General features: G+C 40.3%; 1 pseudogene across 1 annotated transcript; it reads right to left on the minus strand.

Moving 5' to 3' along the window:
* Nucleotides 1-1,606: 1,606 nt before the first annotated feature.
* On the minus strand, nucleotides 1,607-5,749 carry LOC147442186 (ABC transporter G family member 11-like; annotated as a pseudogene). Its single transcript, XR_015190282.1, has 11 exons — nucleotides 5,355-5,749; nucleotides 4,993-5,072; nucleotides 4,597-4,886; nucleotides 4,202-4,373; nucleotides 4,042-4,128; nucleotides 3,823-3,951; nucleotides 3,357-3,554; nucleotides 2,998-3,084; nucleotides 2,642-2,914; nucleotides 2,426-2,533; nucleotides 1,607-2,229 (listed from the first exon to the last, which is right to left on the minus strand). The product of XR_015190282.1 is annotated as an ABC transporter G family member 11-like (transcript).
* Nucleotides 5,750-20,658: the final 14,909 nt, after the last annotated feature.

A 20,658-nucleotide genomic window follows, 5' to 3' on the forward strand; every position in this document is an offset into this window, starting at 1 on the left:
ATGTTGTGATCCTTTTGTTTTATGAGTTTAAGTGTTTTCTCTTATAAGTTCTTTAAAGAGAAATAAGATAGCACAATCTACTAACATAATATGACGAAAGGGCAAGCCCTTCACACGTGTTGCAATGTGCGACTTGAAGGCTAAAGTCCAAAACAAAAACAAATCCCTTTGCACACGATAAAGAGAGAGAGGGGGGGAGAGAGACAGGCCGCCGAAGGCGACCGACCATACTAGTATGATATCTTTTGAAATTCTACTCTTGGATTAGATTAGTGTTTTGTGAAAAGAATTGATTGTTTTTTGAAAAGACAGTGAGTGACATTTCTTGTAAGATAATCAGTTTTCTTGTAAAATATGGAATTTTGAAAAAATAATTCTCTTCAATTTTTAATCTTTAATCGGATTCCAGATGTCAAGATTTTGGAACTGAAGCATTCTTCGCTATCCAGCACACCAATGCCTTTTTGGTGTCCGCTCGGTGAGTCGTGCATTATAGAAAAATCACTATGCGATGTAGGACATGCACAAGAGGTGAGAGGCGGGCTCCTGCCTTCGCCGTCTAGCGACGAACGCTGCGCCCCGTGCTTCATTTTTCGTTTTTTTTCTTCCATTGACCGCAGAGTCAAACGTTCGCTACGTTTCTTTTTTGGAAAAAGCAGGCTGTTACCAACCTTCCAACTTCCAAACTTTTTATTCAATCATCACCAAGATTTTCCTCAACTCCCAACCTTCCACATCAATCACCTCAAGTTACGCAAAAGTGGATTTGAACTCTGGCGACTAGGTGGGGAGAGGAGATGTGAGCACTAACCATCAAGTCAAGCGACCGTCAATACTTGACGTAACACCATATTAACATAGTATTAAAAAAGTTAATCAGCCCTGGAGTGCACTTGATCAGCCCTGGCCTTGCACTACTTAGTTGTATCATCCTCGCTCTCGCCACCTATGCCCATCCTGTTATTCAATTGCATCTTTCGTAATTCGGCTTAATAACTCTTTTTTAAAATGTGTGCAACATACTACTATTTAGTGTCGTGGGACTTTTCATTTCCTAAACTCAGTTTAGAAAATGAAAAACCGCTTTTTTCAAAAAAGAAATTTATTGTCATGGGACTTTCAAAACATCTCAAATAAATTAAGTGAAGGGTGAGTTTAGGAAATGAAAAGTCCCATGACTTACACATTTGAAAGGATTTTTATTTTTCAAATTGGCGGACCCTCCGCGGTCCCATCACTTGGGCACAATCTGACTTCCTTTTCTTTTCTTTGTTTTGTAATGCCAAATTTTTTGTTTGCTATTTGGAGTTCTGTCAACGAGTCTCTTTTAATTCACTTCCTTTCTTTTAGGCTTCCTTAGCTTTAGAATGCCAGCGTGAACTAAAGTTAAAATTAAATTTTTCTGCGTGTAGGTTTTTCAAGTATATTCTAGGTTCACTTTGTTTTGCAAGACAAGTTCCTATACGAGCTATCCCAGTGTTCGGGAAAAGTGTGCCTCAGCTTAGCCTTGAGCCGATTGCAAATCAAAGTAGCCGGTTGAGGGGAGGGGAAGAAGGAGAAAATTCCGCTTAAAATACATGGAAAATAGTCTGATTTTGCAAAAATACTGGCTAGTATTGTAAAATTTCCGGTTCTGATTTGTCTGGGACGGATTTTTGTATGTTTGTGAAAATGATTTTTCCCGAACAGTGAGCTATCCTTAGAAATCAGAGTCGACAGAAATTGTATGCATTGCCTACAACATTTGAGTTGACAGAAAAGGTTATGAAGTTGAAATGCTCAATTGACTCCTTGCTCCCTACAGATGTGAGCCTCTGAGCTCTTCACATGCGCAACACATACTTCGTGCTGCCATAAAGAGCTTAGAGACCCAAACCTCCACATCTCGGAGACCCCAAGAACTAGAGTTGATCTTGTTTCCCATCCTCACCATCATCAATGTCATGTGGTGCCACACACCTTCCTGAGGATGCTCTCTCAACCAAAGTCCTTTGCCGCGCCTTTTATCTTTGTGATGACTGCTGGTAGCCTCTCTCTCAGCTTAATTATCACAAAGAATATGACGCGGTAGGCAAATGCCATGCAAATTAGCACAAAAACAGCCCACCATTTCGAGTATTCCACATACATATCAAACCTTGTCTTCAGGACCTCCTCTCCTGTCAAGGGTGCGCCTCCCGCCACATTGTTCTCAAAGATCAAGCCTTGAAAATCATTGTTGTAGAAAGCCTGGTTCCACATTACAACCAATGTCGTTGTCAGACCCAATTCAAGTCAGCCCCTTACACACACACACACACACACACTACTCCAAGCAATGTCGTTGTGAGACCAAATTGAAGTCAGCCCCACACACACACACACACACACACTTCCTATTTTCCCTATCAAAGAAGACATTGCACAAGCTATAAAGCTATATTACCCTGCTTGCCCATGTATAGAATGACATGTACGAAAGGGGGTATCGCCAAACGGGCTTGGGCAAATTCCTTAGTAGCTGCAAAAACCCTCCGTTCAAGACATACATACCCTACCACAAAATTTAGAGCTCCACATTAGTATCCTTGGCCTGAGCTATGCTAATAGCTTTTCTTAAGTAGAGATTAAGATTTCATTTTCTCTGGTTACTATGGATTACCATGACACCGGATCCTGCAATCATCCCAGTGAGAAAATCTGATGCCATGCTTGCAACTGCCATAAGTAGCGCCTCCTCAACAGAAAGGGTGGCTATGAGACTCACAATAAAGCATAGAAAGTGGTCGAAACCCGGATGCAAGGAAGTCATCGTATACAGGATGGTTCCTGGGATGATAGCCAGCAATAGTACAAATGGAAAGGCGGATAAAAAATTTGCCATCACAAAGACTGCCACACCATAGTGCCCATTCAACCGCTCCCGAGTGAATGTCTTGAATTACAGGACAATTAAGTTAACCCTTGTTCAAAAGAAAAGCAGGTAGCAAGTGCAAAGCCACTAATTAGAAATGGTACCTTCATATCCTCAATGAAGGATGGAACGCTTACGACTCCCATAAAAGTTAAGAATGCAGTCACGAAAAACGTCAGGGCAGCCCTTGCCTACACTTCAGAAAAATCATTTCATGTAATACCTGAAAAGATGACTGCATCAAGATGCACCCAAGGTTATTTACGTGCAAGTAAACAATGTGCATCTAGTGACTATGTCGTTTCACACAAGCCAAGTGCAAATGGGTGTCCGGATGTATGCACAAATAGGTGCCTCGATGTATGAGCAAATGGGTGTCCGGATGTAGTGTGTACGGATGGATGTAAGCATTTATTTGTATACATGCAAATATGTTTATACACCACATGTCTTAACCTCTTACCTGAATGGCATCAAAAGAATAGCCCACATTGAAGTAGATTGTGCCTACGCAGATTGACAGCATTGTATAGACAAACAGCCGGAACCAGTAGTATGCGATGTCTCTTTTCATGTTTGTGAAGGATCTTGATGTAAGGTAAAAGGTCTGTTTCAAGGTGCTCGCTTTGCCAACATCACCTTTCCCTATAAGCTCCCCTGCCTGTCAGCAATTACACATCATGATGTCATACATCATGCACTAGAAGATCTGCAAATGCTACTTATTCGTCGTGTCGGCAAATGCTAAGCCTACTGTTGTCAGAAGGGAAGCCCAGGAATATCCTCCAAGTTCTTACACACAATTGCTATCACCACTCACCAACTCTCCCTCAGTTAGCAAGTAATGGTAGGGATTGTGTGTAAGAATAACTTGGAGGAGGTTCCTGAGCTTCCCTTCCAACAAAAATTCTACACTGATGTAAGCCAACCTTTTGAGAAACTTTTTGTATTGTTATAGCTACCGCCTTCTTCATATCTGAGTTTGTATAAGCTCTGATAAGAGTCTGAGCTCTGTGTGAATTTGTGAGTTTTTCACTACCCAATTCCTCATCTTTTGTCTGGGACACACATGAAAAGCACATGCCTTGGTCTTGATGAATAAGACGTCACAAAAGACTTAGTCATGTCCTGACAGACAGAAATAATACCTCTTCAAAGTCTGAATTGATAACCCATAAGAAATGGTCTGAGGGATTTCGATAACGAGGGCAAGGAAATCCGGCATCATCAAAAAACTGCAAGACACCATTTTGAATGACTCTCCTGGCCACCCCACAACTTTCACTTCTTTCATGATTAAGGCTTTACCTCTTGTGCTTTTAATCGTTCACCAAAGTAGACTGGTTGCCCGGAAGAAAGCAGGCACAAGTGATGAAAGAGCTCAAAAACCTCACTACCAGGCTGATGAATTGAGATAAGTAATGTTCTTCCAGACTTGGCAAGCAACCGGAGCCTCTTGACAACATGGAATGCGGAAGCACTGACAAATTCATTGTAAATAAGCAACTTCAGAACATATACGGTAAAGTTGCTCTGGCCAAATATGAATGCTAGCAGTGCGTTCGCAACTTCATTGCAATAATCAGCAAGTTTACTGCAAAGGGATTGAAAATGCTCTTGCATCTAGCTCCTTGCCAATTTGCAATGGCTTAAAATACATCACAATTTCTGTATGATATGGGCAGCAGGAGCAATGTGCGTACCTGTCAAGGCCACTTGTGGGCTCATCAAGGAAGAGTAATGGACGCTGCTTGAGGGTTTCAATGGCAATGCTAAGACGTCTCTTCTGCCCCCCACTCAACCCTCGGATATACCAACCACCCACTGGTGTATCTGCACACTCTTGTAGACCCATTTCTCGCATAGTGTTTCGCACTCTTTGCTGCTTCTCAAAGGAATTCATGCTGTCAGGAAGTTGTAGATGGGCCGAATATACCAGCGTCTCATATGTGGTCAATGTCGCGATGAGAGAGTCGTCCTGAGTTACATAGGCCTATTCCAATGCATTCAAGCACCATTGTAAGGTATCATGATTGAAAGCAATGCCTCAATAAAGCCAAGGCAATCAAGATTTTTTCAAGCAAGAGATGCACACTTACAGAGTTGCCAAATGATAATTGTTGTCGTCGGCCATTCGCGAGAATCTCGCCGGAGTCAACCATTGCGGTGCCAAGGCGGCCTGCATGTCACATCACAATACTTACACTTATTGTGGGTATCACAGACAGAACCAGCCATACCATGCTGCATATGCCCGTTCTATCATAGTCACACAAAGCTAACTTTAACCTCTTCAATCAGCTCAAATCTCTCCTCAAACATTCTTACATATGCATATCCTGACCCTTTCATTCACCACAATCGCGAGCATGGCTTGTCAAGCTTTTATGCATGCACATGCTTTCATCCACCACACAAACACACAATACACCAAGAAGCAGAAGGGAGCCCTCACAGATACCTGCAAGAGCGTTGAGAAGAGTAGTTTTGCCACACCCAGAAGGCCCCATGATAGCCAGCAGGGAGCCAGGCTCTGCATAGCCGCTCACGTTCTGCAGCAAGTAGCGAGGCTGTCCATGGCTGCCTCCAGCTGGGACTTTGACGCTTAAATCTTTCCAGGTCAAGAAGATGCTCTTTGAAGAGGAGGTGTCCATCACTGTTCAAAACTCAGTATCTGGTGGGCTTGGAAGCTCAGCTTGCCCAAAATCTCCAGCATGAGAAAAATGCAAAGTGTAGCAGACTGGGTAAAGGGTGCGCTATCATGCCCCTGATCTCTCCCTCTCCCGAATCCGTCTCCTCCCGCCCCCGGCACACAGACACTGTGTCTCCAGACTCTCGCGCGCGCGCACACACACATTCGACTTCCAGACTCCTGAAAGGTTTCAAATTGCACTGCACCAATCCACTATTAATACACACCATCTTCCGTCATCTTGTCCGCCTCTTGTGAACCAACGGTTTGTGTTCGTTTTAACTAGTCTTGCTTGGGAGGCTATGCTATAGCTGTTTGACATGAAATAGAGGACATTAAACCGAAAAAAAAACCAAGTGAAAGGATCACGCGTGGCTTCCTTCAACAATAAAAAAGTGATAAAATCATTAAGTTGAGTTCAATTGGAGTAGTGTTCAGGAAAGGATTGGGAAAAAAAAAAGGATTGCCTCAGCTTAGTCTTGAGCCAGTTGAAAGTTGAGACTAGCAGGTTGCAAGCCATGGTAAAGGGAAGAAAAACATATGAAATATGTGAGAAAATAGTTTCAAAATCATGCAAATTTTAATTTTTTGCTAGTATTTCCGGTTTGCTTCTTTGTGAGGAGGAAACTCGATCGACAACAACTTAATAAAAGAGACTTTCCCGAATATTGATTAGAATTAAATTATAAAATGCACGAAAATTCAAGCTATGTGAGGCATTGAAATAAAAAGAACTCATCAATATATATATGTGTGTGTGTGTGTGTGTGTGTGTGTTTGTGTAAATATAAATATACATGAATTAATAAATAAATATATATGTGTGTGTGTGTGTGTGTGTGTGTAGAATTTTGTAAGGTGAAGCTTCACTTTAACATTTTAAAAGAATAGAATGCAACTAAAGTCAAGACATGTCACGATGTGAAATGAAAGGTGAAATAAAACGATCCATTTACTATTTTAAAATTGAAATAACATTTAAGGTAAGTCTTCATCATCATCACTGAAAACATTGAACTCTGCGTAACCCAACTCTCCTCTAAGGCTTCTTTTAGAAAGCCAAAAAAGAATAATAGACATGAAATTGAACACTATATAACTCTTGTGTATTATAGGTTGTGTATGCATATTGCCTTGATTGCTTAGTCAGTGTTTGCAAAATTGAAAAATTGTTCTCATTTGTCATCCAAAAATACAAAAAAGCATTGACGAACTCTAGAAATTAAGTGCACATGATCATGTAGGGGTAGAGGGGCCAGTAAGGGTACGTTTAACTTACACAGAATGACTCTTCAACATCAATGGATAATTTTGAGCAGCAATCAAGGGGCGCAAATGATGCGCAACGAGCATGCCTTTAAGATGATATAGGTGGTTGTGGGGTTAGTGTTGCACACAACGTCTGCAGCAAGATAACACGATCTCCGATGCAAAAGGAGGTCACCAAGACATTTGAGACAGGCTCGTGTCAGTATTGAGACATGCGGAGTCCAGGTTCGAACCATGTAACCCACGAATAGGGAGAGCTCACATCAGTTCACATAAGCCAATAGCCCAAGCGCTCATGTGCCATTGTTGGGGGGGTGATTAGTCTTTTTGCGGTGTCATCCGATTGTGCAAGATAGAGGACATTGTTGGTGTTAAGCTATATGGAAACAATGTAAATAGTTAAACATTTTTTGCTCAATGAGACATAAAGTTCAAATGCTAAAAGAACGAAAGCCATCTCCTATCATGTAGTCTTTATGTGTTGTCCAAGCAAACACATACGCATGGAAGTTTGAATACAAATTACAAGGTCTTTAAGGTGCAAGCATAGGCCATTGCATATACAGACAGGTCTTACTACAACAAGAAGCGTAAAGGGACTGCAAAATACTCAAAACTACATACTGCAACGAATAAATCAACAGATCTGCATATCTGACAAGTCACATATGCACACAATGAGAGAATCATACATGATGAGAGAGAGAGAGAGAGAGAGAGAGAGAGAGAGAGAAAGAGGAGCAGAGAACGTGCAAATGTACCTCCTAGAGCAGAGTGCTACACATGCACGGAGAGAGAGGAGAGGTGAGGGCAGATAAGAACAACACGGACATTGGGTGCAATCTTTCCCCATGCAAGAGTGAGCATTTTTCTCTTGCACGTATTTCCTTATAGCTTTCTTGAGTGCTCAAAATGATTACACGCCCAGATGTACAGTGGCCATAGCTCATAAAGAGCACTTTAATAATAAATATTCATAAATGTGTTATCCTTTTGCATAGTCCATTGACCGCTTATGCTTTTGCCACCTATCAGCGACAATAAATAAATATATCTCCATTTCCATTACGTACCTCATCGTTAAAAAGCTAGTGGTCTCGATTGCTAAACTAAAAAAAAATCTACAAACCCTACTTGTCAAAAATAATGATTAAAATCAGGTGTCAAAAATAAAACTCTTAAATTTAAACAAATGAATTTTCTTATGCATATCGTCATCCACATACTGCATATTATATTGTCTCGTACCACGAAAATAAGTAGTATATGTCATATCTAGATGGATCAGGATATCATTTGTCACACTCACTGGTCAATAATCAATTCTCATAAACTTCAAGTCCAATTCCATACACGATGTCAACAACCAACCAATTCCAAATCCAACTCGAATTTCAAATCCAAAATTATATCCATTACATGCCCGGTAACAAAATCATACTAGAGCAATGGTGGCCAGCAATTGTAGTATGATTTTGTAATCGGTGTTGCCTAAATCAGAGAATCGACACCAATGAGATGTGTTGCCTAAATCGGTGAATCTACACTTGTGCTGCCTAAACTGGTTAATCTATTGTTTGTTGGTGTGTTGTCTAAATCGATGAATTTGCACTTGTGCTTTTTAAATTGACAGATCTGCACAATTAATTGGTGTTGCCAAAATCAACAAATCTACACCAAGATGAGCATTTACACACTACCTTAATCGAAGAACATATGTGCATGTGACCAATGGACAAGGCAAGGTATAAAAGAGAAAAATATTTACTACATGTTTGACACCAAATTCGTGTAGGTTGGAATAGCGAAGTACATACGAAGTGTTTTCAATCATCCCAAATTGCATGAGCTTATGTGAGTAGCTTTATAGCTGAATGATTAGTCATCTCGAGAATTCTAGTCGATGCAAGTACAAATCATGATGTTAGAGATGGTTGATTTCACAACTCATAAAATATGCAGTTAAGTAAAAGAGCCTTATCTTCTAAAAGTGTCCAACAATATTTGTCTTGTTGCAAAATTGCTTGAGTGTACCCCCTTAAGTTTATCTGCAAAGAGAGTTTATTAGGAAAAAGTAATGAGCATTATCAAACGGAGAGTATTCAACTGAAGTATTGTCACATAAGAAGATGTTGTAAGAGGTGGTGCAGAATTTGGAGATCTTAACATAAGGAAGGAAGTAGAATAAGCACTAGGATGGCATCTGTGCCTAAGGATACATAAAGGGAGCTGACTCATCAGAGATAAATCAAATGATCTTGCTATATATATATATATATATTATTATTAAAATGCATCAAGAAATTCCATACTTGGAGGTTCTTTGATTTGATAGTATTGTACTTAGCTTTATCTTGAAAAGCGTTTCTCAAAGACAAAGAACTAAAGGTGATTTCTTGTTAAATTTAGCAATAATCTAACCGTACATTAACACTTTAAAGGTTTGTAATGAAAAAATTGGTCAAAAGTCAGGGTTATTCGTGCTAGAAAAATGATAATTAAAGTGGTCAAATTTGTGCTATAAATATGAAGAGTTGCTTGCAAAGTAGGGGGGTAGTCACTAGAGATTGATATTGTGTTAAAGAAGTACTATGGTCAAATAATATCTCCAAATGAAAAAAACTAATCATGGTGCTGTTATGTAAAAAACTCTCATAATAATTTTATTTTGCAAAAACATCCATTCCTAGTACATGACCTTATATTTATAATCATTAACATTAACCATCTATTAAGGAGTATTAGAGACATCGGTAGGGATGTCATATAGAAGCAAAGAAATATCAAGTAATATGCAACAACAATTCACTACCATTATACCTTATGATGCAACATCAAAGATAACTATAGAGCAATCAAAGTGAAAATCTAATTCCATTACATCATTCTTAATGGGTATAACTATACATTTTTAAGCTAATGGCTCGTGTGAATAGTGAGGAGAGAGAAATTTTCTCGTTTCCAATAGATAACTATTTACATACTTGTATCTTCATTTTATTATTCTAATAATGAAGATAGCAGTCAATTTGGGTGTTGGTAGCTACAAGTATATCTAGTCAAAGTCCTCATATGGTCATCATTGCTAGAATATTAAGGCATGATGCATCTTGAGATGGAAGATTTTTCCCTAGCATATTATCATTGTTATTCACGATGTTTACAATCGAGGGCATGAAAGTATTGAAAATAAGCTAAGAGAACTTGACCATGTGAAGAATCTTTAAGGCTATTGGAAAAACACACCAATGGCAGGTACCTAGCATGTCGCAAATTGTGGTTAGAATTTAAGCTTTTAAAGGACTGATTATGTACAAGACACATATGCCCCTAGAACTTGTGTGGGTAGTATCTCAAATCATAACTAAAATTTGGTTAGCCATGGTGCATGATAAACTCTGGTAATGTTATGCCAAAACAACCTATTTTTGTTTCCTACCATGCATAGCCCTTTTTAAATGGGATAAGAAGTGCAACATGATCACTCTGGCAAGGCAGGGGTGTGAGGGCACGATCAATGGTGTCCTTGCTATGTGATTTGGAGCTCTCTAAGTTTTAGCACCAAAGGGCACTTGCAAGTAGCCGACGAACAGTTGGATGCACTATGGACTTCCCACTGCTATAGCTAGAACCGCAAAGGGCAAGGAAGCTTCTCTTCTTTGTGATTGTGATGATGAGAGGAATATTTTGTAGGGTTGGTGTAGGTATCTATTCTCTGTAAAATGTACTTGGCTCTCGTCTTAGTAGCGTTACAGTATTTAGAATCCAAAAAAGGAGCCCCTTTTTTGTTGAGAAGTCTATGGTTCAACACCCAACTCAAGCTGAGTGTGGGTTTTTCCAATGTGACGGTTGTCGACCTTTTAGTAAAAGTACCATAGGTTTAATCCTATTTCAAGACGTTTAACCGGCACTAGAAACGCGAGCCCCATCGAGAAACTTAGAAATGCATCTCCTGGTTTCAGGGTTGTTTTTTCTTGAAAGGAAGAGCAACAAAGGATAATGAGCAAGGCAGTAACAAGGAATGCCACTAAGCTATACAAGCATGATGGAATGAAAGGAAGACGGAGCCCTTGTTGAAGAAAAGAGGGCAAGCTTCAACAACTGCTAGTGAGATTGTGCTGAACGAAGTGATGTGTGTGTGTGTGTGGTTGTTATAAACCGATAAAAAGTTGAAAGAGAAAGGGAAAGTTGTTAAAAAACAATGATCTTCTCTGTTGAGACACAAACCGGCAAATCGCAATCGAGAATCCAAGACAAGCACTACAAAGTAGTTGTAATTTCATATACAAAACCAAAAAGACCTTATCTTATGCTTGTCCTTCATGGGTGTCAATCTATGACTTCTAGAAGCCTATCCAAGGCTCTGATACCATTGCTATAGCCGAGAGTGCAGAGGGCCTGCAAAATACTCAAAAGTACATGTTGGCAGATATGCTGCGAGCAAACGCTAGCACATCGATAACTAAACCAACATACCGAAATCTCGGCCAAGGATGTAGCTTGACCCCCAGGCGCGTGGAAGAAAATACATGGTTGTCAATCACCTACTTGACCTTCTAAGAAAATCACTACTCGAGGAAATCAAACCTAGACATTCTATGTGCTTGTGACTGCAAAACAACCTACAACATTCATGCTACCAAAATCAAGACCAAAAGTCCTGGAATCGCCTTAAAACTCACAGGGGCTACTCTACTTACCTAGAGGTCACTACCCTATGGAATCTGACCCTATATCCTGCCTGTAACCACTTGGTGAATCAATCGTGTATGAAGACATGTAGTCTATTACAGGTCACGAATTATCAACTTATATGATCCTAATGTGTAACTCTTCTCGCCGTGAACCCACTAATATGAAGAACTCGCAAAACAGACACACAGTTTGCAAGATACCTCATTTAGAAGCTCATGGAAGCTCGCCTCGCAACAAAATCAAAACTTTGCAACTTGGCATTGATGCGTAGCCCTATTCGTTTCTAGCTTGCTGGTGGTGTCACCTTTGCAATGGCTTCTCCGTAGCATGCATAGTGAAGAGATAAGACCTCTCTCTCTCTCTCTCTCTCTCTCTCTCTCTCTCTCTCTCTCTCTCTCTCTCTCTCTCTCTCTCTCTCTCTCTCTCTCTCTCTCTCTCTCTCTGACACGGCACAGTAAATGCAATAGTTTGATTAATCCAAAAAGTGTTCCCCTAGGGTTACAAAACTTTGGCTTATATACATTCCTCTTGAGAGGCACATTCCCATAAAATATGATCTCTCATATCTATTAGAATTAAATATTACAAAAATAAGTGACCCTTCTCAGTGTTCCATCAGTCAACACTCCCCCCTCCGCTTTCATGTTGCCCCTAACATGATTGGTAGATACCTTTGTATTTATTCCATTCCTTTGCTCAATAGAACCCTGGTGGCTTGATCATCTTCTATTTTCTTTGGGTTTGGTACCCAATACTCTTCAAAATCTCCTTTAAATGCTCTCTCGAACTTAAATTGCTCGATCAGTCTCTCAATGCGATCCGCCTTTTGGCTAGTGGTCTATTTGGGCTTCTCTTCCTTGGTCATTACCGTCTTTCCTTTCTTCTTTGGTGGCTCTTAATATTTTTCTTTTGGCACTGTCTCTAGCTTTCTTCGAAACCTTGTTGAGACAATCGGTGCCATTGGTGCTTTATCTTCTGCATCTTCTTTAAGCCTTATCCACTCATTCTGAGTTGGTGGTGAGAGGTTGAAGTGCAAAATAGACCCAGTGGCCTCTACACTAAGACTATGCACGATGGACTCATCATGGAAGGTTCACAATAGGGGCACCACCTAGCAAGATATGCGGCTAGGAAACTTACATATAACCAATCAGACATGCCATGGAAACGGATTTCAAGATCCACGCCCAAGTGTGGGATGGGGTGGTCAGAAAAACAAGATGAGAGGAATGGTGAGTGAGTGAGAATGGGCTTGCTACTCATGCATATAGTAAGGAAGATAATGAGGTAAGGGAAACATGCAAGTATGCCACTTCTCATACCAAAGGTGGCGAATCTGCACACCTTAAGATGCAAGTAGCAAGATGATAGGAATATGAGAGAGAGAGAGAGAGAGAGAGAGAGAGAGAGAGAGAGAGAGAGAGAGAGAGAGAGAGAGAGAGAGAGGCGAATTTGCACACCTCAACATAAGCAAAATGGAAAGAACCAGCATAAACCATACTCACAATGAAGTGTATCCCAAACAACACAAGGTATGGCACTAAGATGGAGTGTGTTGATTGCTTACAAAAGATGAATACAATAGGTAGCATAGGGCAAGAAGATGAGAAGGGGACAAGACCATAGGATGCATAATGGAGGATGGGAGTTGATGGCGAGGAATATCATGAGTGTAGCCATCATTATTGTTCTTGAAATCGTGCCTTCAATCCTTCATTACAAGTGTGTGGAGATATGGTGCTCATTTTGTGCATGGTGATGGTGATGCTGTTGTGATTGTGTAATTAGGGTTCATGCCACTAGCATGTAGCACAAGGGTGTGTATGTGTAGGTGTGTGCGTATGTGGGTATGGGATAGTGTGCATATGGGGTAGTGTGAGTGTGTGTGTGTGTGTGTGTAGTGTTTCCGTATTTACAAAAGAGAAGGACTGCTTTTATAGGCCAAGAGAGTGATTAGGGAAGATATTATGAGCAAAAGTATTTTTTACAAAGTGACTTCAATTAGAGGCATTCCCCCAATGAGAGAGCTCCATGTGCCCTGCTCATTGACCAATTTCCTCCTAATCGCCTTTATCATGGCGAGATTTGTCTCCATGCCACCTTCCATAGCTTGAGTCCAAGAGCTTCCTTATAATATTTGAGAGAATCTTGATAAAATAAGAGAAAATCTAGCAATAATGGAGAGAAACCTATAAGAAATTGTGTGTGTGGAGCTGGATAATAATGACTTCTTCCCCATGTGGATAGATAGGCTCCACCATTTTGGCCATATCTCCCAAACCGTACCTGCAAAAATTATTAAAAAAATAGAGACAGAAAGATTAGCTCAACGCCTATAACTTTGTTGTTGAAAACATTTTTCAATTAAAAATGAAAAAAATGGAAAAAAATCTTACAAAAATATGTGTCCTTCTTTTCTCTTCCAACAGTCTTCCAGGTGATCCCCTCTTGACTCCATGTGCAAGCCTTGTGTCCACAAGTGAATTATGTTTGAATTTGATAATATATTTTTTTAAACTTCAACTCCATAATGCATAAGATTCTCCTCTCTTTCACTATTGACTCTTATTCTTCACCTGTAGTGACCGTCAAGTAGAATCAGCATCCAGTGAATTTTTCATTTTTATAGGCTATGTACAAAATAAATACATAAATTTTTGCATCAGGTCCCTCCTCCTCCGCGAAGCCTTGAAGCCTTGCCATCAAGTGCATACCAAGAGAGAGGTAGAAAAGCGGCCCTCAGTGGGCCAGGTCATTGTCCTCTTTCTCCGATAACTTCATATGAAATTTTGATAAAGATTTATGCTCCACCAATGTATTTGGGCTTATCAGTTCCCAAGTCCACTACCTGTTCATGTATATACTAAGCATAATTCACATCTTTTGGTACACTGCTTCTCAGTGCCCAGGTGAATGTGGTGGAAATGGCATGAGGTGGTGTACTGTACTTTTCTGGCCGCTTGTTGTAGATATGGAAAAACTGGTTGTACAATTTGCAGATTCTAATAACTCTTGGGTCCACCATGTCTTCGAAAATTGGGTTGGTTTTCTTCTGAGAGTACACCTTCACTGCATCTCTTCTTTCTCTAACTAAGCTGCCATCATTATGTAATCCCAAGGCATCTGCAATAATTTGAGGTGTAATGGTCACTTCTTTACTTAGGCTCCCTAAAGTGTAGTGAGGGCTCCTTTGCCATCTTTCTTGATTGTAGTGGTTAGCTCATAAACTCTTTGGAAATCAACTCCTACCATCACAGATGTAAAGAATCCATGTAGATCCACCCTTTCTAGGTGATTGATGATGCCTTCTTTGCTTGTACATTCAATGAGTTCTCTTGGAATCATCGGTACATCCACTATGTTTCCTTGTGGATCTCGAAATTTCCCTTGGTATAGCTTTATGCCCTCAGTGGGCCAGGCCATTGTCCTCTTTCTTCGATAGCTTCATATGAAATTTTGATAAAGATTTATGCTCCACCAATGTATTTGGGCTTATCAGTTCCCAAGTCCACTACCTGTTCATGTATATACTAAGCATAATTCACATCTTTTGGTACACTGCTTCTCAGTGCCCAGGTGAATGTGGTGGAAATGGCATGAGGTGGTGTACTGTACTTTTTTGGCCGCTTGTTGTAGATATGGAAAAACTGGTTGTACAATTTGCAGATTCTAATAACTCTTGGGTCCACCATGTCTTCGAAAATTGGGTTGGTTTTCTTCTGAGAGTACACCTTCACTGCATCTCTTCTTTCTCTAACTGAGCTGCCATCATTATGTAATCCCAAGGCATCTGCAATAATTTGAGGTGTAATGGTCACTTCTTTACTTAGGCTCCCTAAAGTGTAGTGAGGGCTCCTTTGCCATCTTTCTTGATTGTAGTGGTTAGCTCATAAACTCTTTGGAAATCAACTCCTACCAGCACAGATGTAAAGAATCCATGTAGATCCACCCTTTCTAGGTGATTGATGATGCCTTCTTTGCTTGTACATTCAATGAGTTCTCTTGGAATCATCGGTACATCCACTATGTTTCCTTGTGGATCTCGAAATTTCCCTTGGTATAGCTTTATGCCCTCAGTGGGCCAGGCCATTGTCCTCTTTCTTCGATAGCTTCATATGAAATTTTGATAAAGATTTATGCTCCACCAATGTATTTGGGCTTATCAGTTCCCAAGTCCACTACCTGTTCATGTATATACTAAGCATAATTCACATCTTTTGGTACACTGCTTCTCAGTGCCCAGGTGAATGTGGTGGAAATGGCATGAGGTGGTGTACTGTACTTTTTTGGCCGCTTGTTGTAGATATGGAAAAACTGGTTGTACAATTTGCAGATTCTAATAACTCTTGGGTCCACCATGTCTTCAAAAATTGGGTTGGTTTTCTTCTGAGAGTACACCTCCACTGCATCTCTTCTTTCTCTAACTGAGCTGCCATCATTATGTAATCCCAAGGCATCTGCAATAATTTGAGGTGTAATGGTCACTTCTTTACTTAGGCTCCCTAAAGTGTAGTGAGGGCTGCTTTGCCATCTTTCTTGATTGTAGTGGTTAGCTCATAAACTCTTTGGAAATCAACTCCTACCAGCACAGATGTAAAGAATCCATGTAGATCCACCCTTTCTAGGTGATTGATGATGCCTTCTTTGCTTGTACATTCAATGAGTTCTCTTGGAATCATCGGTACATCCACTATGTTTCCTTGTGGATCTCGAAATTTCCCTTGGTATAGCTTTATGCCCTCAGTGGGCCAGGCCATTGTCCTCTTTCTTCGATAGCTTCATATGAAATTTTGATAAAGATTTATGCTCCACCAATGTATTTGGGCTTATCAGTTCCCAAGTCCACTACCTGTTCATGTATATACTAAGCATAATTCACATCTTTTGGTACACTGCTTCTCAGTGCCCAGGTGAATGTGGTGGAAATGGCATGAGGTGGTGTACTGTACTTTTTTGGCCGCTTGTTGTAGATATGGAAAAACTGGTTGTACAATTTGCAGATTCTAATAACTCTTGGGTCCACCATGTCTTCGAAAATTGGGTTGGTTTTCTTCTAAGAGTACACCTTCACTGCATCTCTTCTTTCTCTAACTGAGCTGCCATCATTATGTAATCCCAAGGCATCTGCAATAATTTGAGGTGTAATGGTCACTTCTTTACTTAGGCTCCCTAAAGTGTAGTGAGGGCTCCTTTGCCATCTTTCTTGATTGTAGTGGTTAGCTCATAAACTCTTTGGAAATCAACTCCTACCAGCACAGATGTAAAGAATCCATGTAGATCCACCCTTTCTAGGTGATTGATGATGCCTTCTTTGCTTGTACATTCAATGAGTTCTCTTGGAATCATCGGTACATCCACTATGTTTCCTTGTGGATCTCGAAATTTCCCTTGGTATAGCTTTATGCCCTCAGTGGGCCAGGCCATTGTCCTCTTTCTTCGATAGCTTCATATGAAATTTTGATAAAGATTTATGCTCCACCAATGTATTTGGGCTTATCAGTTCCCAAGTCCACTACCTGTTCATGTATATACTAAGCATAATTCACATCTTTTGGTACACTGCTTCTCAGTGCCCAGGTGAATGTGGTGGAAATGGCATGAGGTGGTGTACTGTACTTTTTTGGCCGCTTGTTGTAGATATGGAAAAACTGGTTGTACAATTTGCAGATTCTAATAACTCTTGGGTCCACCATGTCTTCAAAAATTGGGTTGGTTTTCTTCTGAGAGTACACCTCCACTGCATCTCTTCTTTCTCTAACTGAGCTGCCATCATTATGTAATCCCAAGGCATCTGCAATAATTTGAGGTGTAATGGTCACTTCTTTACTTAGGCTCCCTAAAGTGTAGTGAGGGCTGCTTTGCCATCTTTCTTGATTGTAGTGGTTAGCTCATAAACTCTTTGGAAATCAACTCCTACCAGCACAGATGTAAAGAATCCATGTAGATCCACCCTTTCTAGGTGATTGATGATGCCTTCTTTGCTTGTACATTCAATGAGTTCTCTTGGAATCATCGGTACATCCACTATGTTTCCTTGTGGATCTCGAAATTTCCCTTGGTATAGCTTTATGCCCTCAGTGGGCCAGGCCATTGTCCTCTTTCTCCGATAGCTTCATATGAAATTTTGATAAAGATTTATGCTCCACCAATGTATTTGGGCTTATCAGTTCCCAAGTCCACTACCTGTTCATGTATATACTAAGCATAATTCACATCTTTTGGTACACTGCTTCTCAATGCCCAGGTGAATGTGGTGGAAATGGCATGAGGTGGTGTACTGTACTTTTTTGGCCACTTGTTGTAGATATGGAAAAACTAGTTGTACAATTTGCAGATTCTAATAACTCTTGGGTCCACCATGTCTTCGAAAATTGGGTTGGTTTTCTTCTGAGAGTACACCTCCACTGCATCTCTTCTTTCTCTAACTGAGCTGCCATCAGTATGTAATCCCAAGGCATCTGCAATAATTTGAGGTGTAATGGTCACTTCTTTACTTAGGCTCCCTAAAGTGTAGTGGGGGCTGCTTTGCCATCTTTCTTGATTGTAGTGGTTAACTCATAAACTCTTTGGAAATCAAATCCTACCAGCACAGATGTAAAGAATCCATGTAGATCCACCCTTTCTAGGTGATTGATGATGCCTTCTTTGCTTGTACATTCAATGAGTTCTCTTGGAATCATTGGTACATCCACTATGTTTCCTTGTGGATCTCGAAATTTCCCTTGGTATAGCTTTATGCCCTCTATTTTTAGAGTTGTTTCATCCATCCATGCTTTGGTGGGCTTTAATGTCTCATTGGGAATTGTGAATGGCTTTGCTGCTACAATGATATCTATCAAGGCGAGCCTTTTCTTCTTTGATGGTGATTTATCAGCTTCCATTGCTCCTGCACGCACTCCAAGTCCAAAGTTAACGTCTTTTACTCAATCTGGTAATTGTTCAACTTCTAGCTATCCAAATGATTTCAAAATTGAATCACAAGCTAATTAGGGCCTAAGGATGCTGTGCAAGTTGACAAAAGTGCATTTGGGTGATCATTTTATGTTGTCCGACATCATACGCTTATGCTGTCGGAGTGCTTTGAATAAGGTGAGATTTCACAGGTGCATAGCCTATAGCATGTACATCACAGTTATATGCCTGGAATGGGATTTGAACATGTAATGAGCATGATTTTGTCTTATAAGCTCTTTTCAGACTTTAAAACAATAAAGTGGCTAGAATAAGTGTAGATGGGGTTCAAATGGCTTGAATCTTGTGGCATGGACTCATGAGATTATGGTAAGAGCATTGGATAGGTCAAAACCATCTCAGATTGCCAATTTTGACATTGAGACATCATACGTGTATGATGTCTTTTGTGCCTAAATGACTTGAAACTCATATGACGTGATGTCCATAGCATTTGTATGATGTCTATAGCATTAGAATTGATTTTGAGCTTGTAAATGGATGTCAAAGGCCAAGAATGGGATTTGTATGCTTAGATTTCTGTCATATGGGTGAAAATAGGTCAAATGATATCCAATTATGATGAAAAATTACTAGCAAGATCATAAAGATGTGATAAAAGCTTTGGGGTTTTGAAAAACAGTACAGCATATCAGATAAAAGGGTCTAGACATCATATGTGTATAATCTCTAGGTTGGCTTTTTTGGCTCCTACTTAATGTATAGCTTACTCATGATGTGTGCATCACTATGATGTGTTCAGATTTGAATTTGGACAAGTGCTCATGTGCTCAAGACCATAAATGGTGTTTTTGGCACTTGAATTGAAAAAATGAGATGTATAATGACCAAAATGTGCCCATCCATGCCCAAACTTGGTGTAGAGGCTATACGTGACATGATATTGAATTTGGATAACAAAAATGCTGACAAAGTCGTTATTGAGCAGGTCTAGACATCATACACGTATGATCTCTATGTTTGAAAACTAAAATGTGAGCATGGGGATAGGATGTATATGCTATGTGCATGCCTTGTGTCCATTTTCCTTGAGTTTGGAGCATTCTTTCTATGGATAAGATCATATTTCTATTCATATTTTTCTTGAGGACTCCCAACTTAGCAGTTTTTGACCAAATGGTGGCTTTATGTGGTCCAATTTGCATGAGACCTGGTATGTGATCTATAATCAGCATGTTGAAGAGGCGGGAGTGGAAAAACTACCCATTTTATTTGCAAAAAGGCCCACCAGACATCATATGCGTATGATGTCTAGGATGTCAATTTTAGGTTTCAATGCATTTGAAAGATCTGTGCTAGTTCCCTAAGCCCTTTTAGCTCTGGTTCAACTTTAAAATTCATTAGTTTAACTTAGAAACTCCTTGTTTGGTACTTTGTACTATGAAGATAAGTTTTGCTTTTGGAGAGGACTTTCCACAATGATTTTACTTGAGCTTGTTCACCTAAGCTTGTAGATGTTGTGGGGCATCTTTCCATGCCATCTGTGTAGCCTTCGGTCTTACAGATGTCCCTTATGACAATTTGTCTCTCTGAAAGAATCTTTTAGTTGGGTGATGGTCTGGTGGAAACTTTTGTTGATGTTTGACCACATTCTTCATTTTCGAAGGTATGTCGATGTTGTTCATGAAGGTTGGTGATAAACAGACGCTCCATCTGGCCGTGAGAGCAAAATGATGCTTTGCGTGTCCAAAGCCTAGATCGACGTTTTGACCCAGTTTTGGTAGTTTGATTATGGAGGAAATTGCATGGGCTTGTAGAAAACCTCGAGGGACACCTACCCATGAAGTTTCGTGCCAATCTGGCGACTTGTCTCCAATTGTCTTCTGCAGGGCCCTTTCTGACCTAAACTGGTACAGGAGGGCATAGGCATGTTATTTTAGCGTAGGGTCAACCCCCTATCAATCTTGTAGCTATCGGGTTAGTGGTCATTGAGTTACTATCCCGTTTCGCTCTCTACCCGCCGATGCCACATTGCCGCTTTCGTTATTTTTTCGCGTTGAAGTTAGCATTGAACATGAAGAGCACATGGTAATGAGTCTACCTCTCATATCTGGCACCGAATGGTGTGTCGTGGGCATCATACAAAGCCGTAGAAGATCCATGCGCTCTAGGTCTCTCAAGCTCTCTCTAAGTGTGA

This window comes from Adiantum capillus-veneris, chromosome 14 (genome assembly GCF_014529385.1).
Source record: "Adiantum capillus-veneris isolate H3 chromosome 14, ASM1452938v2, whole genome shotgun sequence".
Lineage (NCBI taxonomy): Eukaryota > Viridiplantae > Streptophyta > Polypodiopsida > Polypodiales > Pteridaceae > Adiantum > Adiantum capillus-veneris.